Raw genomic sequence first — 7,464 nt, forward strand, 5'->3', positions numbered from 1 at the left:
AATACATGTTATAAATGTGCTTCCACAATATCAAAAACAATTACCAAATGAGACATATAAGCAATATAACAAGGACCTATTCATAATAAATATAAGAATAGAAAACCTCATATTAGCAAAAGTCAAGAAGGAAAAAATAGAGGGTGGGAAGGAGTTAAAATGTATGACCTTTTTCATTTTAAAGAAGTCAAAACTCAGCAGTTCTTTTTGTTGTTGTTGTTTGGAGAAATATACATGCCAAAGATTGTTGCTAAACTTAATGAAAACTACTTACAGTGTGAACAAAAGCAGAATATTTACCTTCCACATGATTGGGGGAAAGAAAAGCCAAAAAAGAAAACTGTAGCCTAAAATGGAAAACAAAATAAGCAAATATTTTGCTTATTTGCTCACAAATTTGCTAGCAACTATTTGGCTTATTTGCCAGTGCAGGAGATGCAAGAGACATGGATTCAGTCCCTGGATGGGTAACAGCCCTGGAGAAGAAAACAGTGTTTTTGTCATAAACAAAATGCCTGCAGACCAGACACCCCTCCTTTTTGCTCCCTGCCCCTGCCTCCAGGGTGCCCGGGTTCACCCACTATTTCTCACAGCATCACAAGCAGTCCACTGCTTGGTCTTGGCCCCTCTGAGTGACTCTCTGCAGAGCGGAGGGCTCCACCTGGGTGGGTCTCAGCACCAGAGATTATTTCTAAGAACAAAACTATGGAGTTGTGCCTGGGTTTGGGGCTTCCCAGGTGGCACTAGTGGTAAAGAACCCAACTGCCAGTGCAGGAGACATGAGAGACTCAGGCTCGACCCTTGGGTTGGGGAACATCCCTGGAGGAGGGCATGGCAACTCACTCCAGTCTTCTTGCCTGGAGAATCCCATGGACAGAGGATCTTGGCAGGTTACAGCCCATAGGGTCGCATAGAGTCGGACATGACTGAAGCAACTTAACAGCAGCAGTAGCATGGGTTTATTTATAAAATTATTAAATTCATAGTAACGAGAGGCTGGTTAAATAATTAAGTTCCACCCTTACAATAGAATAATATATAGCTATTAAAAATAATGAACTAAATAACATTGAAATAGGTTTTCAGGACACTATGGAATATACAAGTGGACTGTAAAACAAGATGTATGGGCATATCAGGGGATGATATTGTTATTAAAATACCGATAGACATGAGCATAATATGAACCCAGGTTCACATAAAGGTGTAGACATAGGTGGAGTCAGGTACAAAGATACTCATAGATGTGGACACAGACCGAATGTTAAGAATGGTTACCTCTGTGTTGTGGAGTTATACACTGTCTTTATTTTTCTTTTTTCCTATCTCTATTTTATTTTTACCAGAAACATAATTTTTTCAATAAGGAAGGATTAATTGTCGCCCAGGTGTGTTGCCATGGAGCTCTGCACCTCTATGAGCGGATGCCCAGCTCACCTCTGATTGTCTGCTGAGTGGGCTGTCTCTGGATCATGGTCCTGGGAGGCAGGACCACCCTCTGCTCAGTACAGACGCAGTGCCACATGCTGAGCTGTCAGTGAGGACATATTTGCAGAGCTCAACTGAATGCACTGAATTGTCAAAAGACAGATGCTGGGCAAATAGACGTCTAAGCCATTCCCCGGGAAAGAGAAAATGTAATTGATTCTAATTGACCGTAGTTGTTAAGGGCTTCCCCAATGGCTCAGTGGTAAAGAATCCACTTGGCAAAGCAGGAGACCCTGTTCGATCCTGGGGTTGGGAAGATCCCCTGGAGAAAAAAAATGGCAACCCAATCTAGTATTCTTGCCTGGGAAATCCCATGGACAGAACAGCCTGGCAAGCTACAGACCATGGGGTGGCAAAGAGTCAGACACAACTAAGCACATATTCACATATAATTGACCAGCTTTCAGTCTGACCAGAGGACAGAGACTTCAGGACTCATTTGTCCAATGAAGCAGGAATTGCAGGTGTTAAGGAAAAGATGAACAAACCCTTGGAAGCGTTCATGAGGCTTGATGGCCACTTCTCCAGAAGGTCCTCCTAGCCTATTGGTGCAGGTGTAGCCCTGATGATTTATCCAGCTGACATCAATTCCTTTCAGGCAATTCAGAGGGAGGGTTTTTCATGAAACTGGGGAATGGAGCAAGTCCCCAGATGGGCATATCAGCAGAATTTATTTTTCACTTTATCCCCACGTGTTCGTGTCTTTCTATAATACTACTACTCTCTGAAACGTATGCACTGGTTTTTCCCTGAAGACACATAGTTCTTTCACACATACTGAGCCTAGTTTTCCCATTTTTCAAGTTTCTCTCTGAGAGTGAGATCTTTGAAAGACATGTTAGTTCTGTAAAGCGTCTAGATGTTTATTTACTTACAGATGGCTATTGCTGAAGGAACGAAGGCAGCTTAGCACCATCTGACTGTTTGGGCTTCCAGAAGCACACAGCCTCCCGGTGACTCACCTCATCCTTATAAAACATGTGCGAAAGAGCAAGTAGCAAGTGGAGCATCACCCCAATGTAGAAACTGAGGGTTGTGAACTGCAATTCCTGCCTAGCGCCATAAGCTTAGGAAGTGTGTTGAATGGTGACCTCCAAAACGTACCTCCACCCGAACCTCCCACGTGTCCTCATTAGGAATAAGGTCTTTGCCAATGGAATTCAGGTAAGAATTTCAAGACCAGACTGCCTTGGATTCGAGAGGGCACTAAATCCAATGACAAGCTCTTAGATGAGAAGGGAAAGGGAGATTGACCGAGAAACACTCCGGAAGAAAGTCGTGGGAAGATAGAGGCAGAGACTGGAGATGTGCTGCCACAAGCCAAGGGATGAAGGAGCCACCAGAAGCCAGAAGAGGCCAGGAAGGATTCTCCCCAGAGAACCCTGGAAGGAGCAGGGCCCTGCTGACAACTAGATTCTGGTCTCCAAAATTGTGAGAGAATCAATTCTGTTATTTTAAGCTACCAAGTTTATGGTAATTTGTTGTAGCAGCCCTGGGAAATGAATATTTTCCTAAAATCACAATTCTAGGACACAGCAGACAGATTTGAACCAGTCATAGGAGCTGACGGGACTGTGTGTTTGTTCACAAGCAAGTATGTGCTTAAGTTTTCTGCCCTGGCTTTTCCCTGTGTAGCCCCCAAATTGGTGACATGTGCAAGACAAGGCTGAAAATGTGAAAAGCAGGGTTTAAGTTTGGAAAGCATGCTTCTTTCTCTTCTAACCCATCTCACCCTGAGACACTACCCAATATTTAACCACATCACCAATCTCGGAAGATAGGAATGTGTAAGGGTTAAGAACATGGGCTACAGAGTGGACCAGACCTATCATCTTAGAACTGCGTGACTTTGGCCAAGTTGCTTCACTTCCCTGAGCTTCAGTTTGTCTGTAAATTTGAACAGTACATGAAATAAACTTAGCAGAGGGCCAGGCACACAGTACTCAAGGTTGAAAGTGTTTAGTCAGCGTTGAAATGGATATATAAAGACCAAGAGGTAAATACAGGGATTGAAAGCAATAAGTAGCAGATAGAAGAAAAGTACAATGCAACTTTGACCACCATGCTCCATTTCCCATTTTATTCATCATTGAGGCTGAAGGTGAGTGATCAAATTAGAGAAGATAAAAATTAGGACTTCCTTGACAATCCAGTGGTTAAGACTCTGTGCTTCCAATGCAGAGGGGGAGGGTTCGAGCCCTGATTGGAAGCTAAGATCCCACATGCCACACAGTGTGGCAAAAAAATTTTTGTACATTTTTTTAAAAATTGGAAAGTTGGAAGAGTGGATAAATTTGATGGGAAAAACAGGAAGAATCACTACCAAGAAGAGAATCCCAAGGAAAGGCATCTAATAATCCTTAGCTATTATCATTGGTGCTGTTGAATCAAGATATACCATTGCTGACCTTGGCTTCAACAAAGAAACTCTGGCACAACTCAATAAGCAGCTCGGTCCAGAGACAGAGCTATGAAAAGGGAATAAATTGAAGAGCAAACGAAACTTATTTTTAACATAGTATCTTAAAGATGATGACAGAAAGAACTAGACTTTGAGAGCCACCCTTGGTGCCAGTTAGTAATATGACCTTGGACAAAGTCATAGCTCCTGATTTAGTTCTGTCTGTGAAAGGGGGGGAATTTATTCTCTCCCTCCCTCTCTCCCTGGAGGGATGGGAGCAGATCCGAGACAGAACTTTGTGTGACAGGAGCTCTCTTTGAGAGGAAAATGCTCTCACAATGGCAGGTAATCTGCACCTTTCTGATGGCGCATCTTCTCCACAATGAGAAAGCCTCCCTCTAAAGTGCTGCCGGCTGCGGATTATCACAGAACTGGGTTTTCAGGTCATTTCTCCCTCCTGGTATCAGGCGCTGATCAGCAAATGGGTTTATGAAGAGGGACTGCTTGCCTGCTACTGTTCATAATTTCCCAGGCAGGAACGGCAGCCAGAAGTGACAGCCAAGCCTCCCAGGAGAATTGCTGAATTTGCCAAGGAGCTAAAATGCACTTCGTAGTTTACGGATTAAACCATTATGCTCCCTGCTATTACTGTCTCCATTTACAGACCCTCAGAGCCACTGAATGTTAAGATCTTCTGAGGATCCTGCAGGCTCTAAACCCTCAGCAGCCCCTCCCCTCCCTCCTTCCCCTCCACCCACAGTGTAACCACCATCAATACATGGAAAATTTACAGTGGGGCAGTCACTCTAGCTCTTCCCCTTTCAAATGTGGGCACCGGGGTCCGGAGACGTGAAAACCTCCAGCAAGATCACAGGGAAGATTAAAGGCAACAGTGGGTCCTAGGACCCCTCAGCCGATGCCTTCCTTCCCTTGGACACTCACAGAAAACGACGTGTGTTACTGAGTCTGATCTCCCATCCCCACCCCACTCACACTCACAACCTGAATCCATGCAAGGAACTCCGAGCTCCAGGAAAGACCAAGACTTCATAGACACCTGGGTGATCCCAAAGAGAGGCTGCTTTCCTGTGACTGATTATTTGGTTCTGGCTTCCGGTTGCGCAGCAAAATTCATCTTAATTACATTCCCTTCAGCCTTCCCTCTCCCCTGGAGTGAAGGTGAACGTACAGACCTTCCATAGCTCCTTCCTCAAGAAATATGCTCATGGGCAGCAAGGGTACAATGATATACTCTGGTGAAGTATTATTTGTTGAAGAAATATCAAACTGAACTGGAAGAAATGAGGGCCATCTGTGACCCCAAACTTTTTCCCCAGTGGGCTCTTCCACGAGAGTGGAGGTTATGGTATCTTTCTGGGGTCTACTTCCCGGTAACCCTACCAGTCACCACCTCCACCCTCTCTTCTAGCATCTGTCTTGTGTTCCGTGGAGCTTAGTCCTTCACCTTGAAATGCACAGGCCTGCCACCTGCTTTAAGGCCAACAAGAGGACTGTGTTCTGCCTTGCTTTATCCACAGCCTCTCTCTGGATTCCTCTGTCCTGTTCTTCCCAATCAGCCTCTCAACCTCCTCCTGCTCCCAAAGCTCCTACCCCTAGGGCACTAATGCCAGCATTGTGATTCACTCTGAGATTCACCTCAAACATCTTTTATTCAAGTAACCAAGAAACAGCGATCGTTTGCTATATTAGGTGTTCGACTAGAGAGTATTCAAGGGCAAGCAAAATAGACATGGTCCCCATAACCTCTTTCTGCACCTCCACTTCCTCATCTGTAAAACAGGGGCAGAGGACAATTATATCCATCGCACCCAGTCCCTGAGATGATCAAATGAGTTAATTTGGCCTTAAAAGAGGGCCCGGCACAAAGAAAGTGTCTAATATATGTCAGCTGTCATTGTGATTGTTCTTATTGTTGTCTATAAGGACAGAGGTTTATCAAGGCATCATAGAAGCAAAGGTAAAATTCTAAGTGGTTCTACACCATGCTAGGAGGGTGTCTGCCAGGGGAGGTAAGCTGCTCAGGGACATCAGAGTAGACTGTCTGGAGAAAGTGACCTGTAAGCTAAGATCCGAAGGAAGAGCGGAAAATGGTGAGCACAGAGAGGGGAGGAAAGGCCTTGAGACAATAGATGATGCAAAGGTCCTGACATGGGAAAGTACATGATAAGTTCAAAGGCCTCCAGGAAGGCACGTGGGGCTACTAGAGACAGGATGCAATGTGAAATAGGGGAGTCACACAGGGTCAGAGCAAGCAGAGCCCCTTGGAACATCTTTACCCCAAGTAACACTAGGACATATTGTGATATTTAAGGGGTAGGGGTGACATGGTCAGATTTGCACGTTGGAGAAAAATCAGTCTGTTAGGACTCCTTTCCAGCATCGATCTTAAAGGCTCTCCTCAACCATGACTTCTCCTAGCCAAGGCTGCTATGGACGATTATGCAGGCTGGCCCCTGTACCGTTTCAGAGACTGCCGGGGAGACACCACGCTCACAGACACTTCCGCGGACCTAGATGTGTGCAGTGTCCACTCTGCGCGTCATGTGCAGCAGCCTTCCATTTATGCTCTTGGATTTAGTTTCTCCCCAGAGTTCTAGTTACACCTTGCAGCCATCAGACCTGGGGTGGGAAACGCTGTTCAACACCTGGGTGAGGGACTTTAAATGAAGGAGCTGTTTACAGAGGTGCTGGCGGGCTGGCAAGCCCAAGTGTGGCGCTGCGGTTCTCGGAGACCAGCATCAGCTAGGTGGGGTTGGTCATCGCACCAGCCTTGCTCTCAGGGCTCCGACACCCCGTGAGAAACTCTGCCTGCACCCTCCCTTCATGCTCCCCTCCCCGTCTCCTCCTCCCTACCAAGAGCCAGCATTTGGATCTCATTTCACGAAGGCAAGATTCTCTGATGCCCTACCCCGTATCCTTTCATACTCCAGTGTTAATTCTCAGATCTGAGTCCTCTGGCTCAAACTAAGCGTATTTCAAGCTGTGCCTTTTTGGAGACACAGAATAAAAGTCCTTTTTATCTCAAGTGCCTGGTTCACAGCAATCAAAATCAACTAGGCTTTCGGACTATTGTTGCAGGCGTGGACTCGCAAAACCCTTAAAAGTCAGAAATAACAATGATCTCTTTGTTCTATCCTGTATCCAGCCGTCCTCCTAAAGCAAAGAATACTATTCACTTGGATGGAGAGTGCGGGGAGAAGTGAAGGATAACCAGAAGCATCTGGGGATTCCTGAAGTGAAAATACCTCCTTTAAAAAACCCCAACTTGCTCTGTTTGCAAGTCTGAAAGGCGCCACTTGATAGGGAAGCAGGAGGGGCTGAGAGGCTCACACTAACCCTCTTCCTGGGACTGTTTGCTTCTTAAGAAGGACAAGACACATGACCCTGCTTGAGCTCCCTTAAGTACAGTCCCAGTCTAGCCCTGCTTCCTAAAGAGGAATTATCAGCCACCACCTCGGCTCAATCGAAACATCCCCAGAACTTCTCAGCAAAAAGTTTTGCAAGTAGTGTCCTGAATTACTTTTAGAGCTGGATAACTCCTCCAAGATTTTTTA

The sequence above is a fragment of the Bos javanicus genome, chromosome 22 (assembly GCF_032452875.1).
Source record: "Bos javanicus breed banteng chromosome 22, ARS-OSU_banteng_1.0, whole genome shotgun sequence".
Taxonomy (NCBI): domain Eukaryota; kingdom Metazoa; phylum Chordata; class Mammalia; order Artiodactyla; family Bovidae; genus Bos; species Bos javanicus.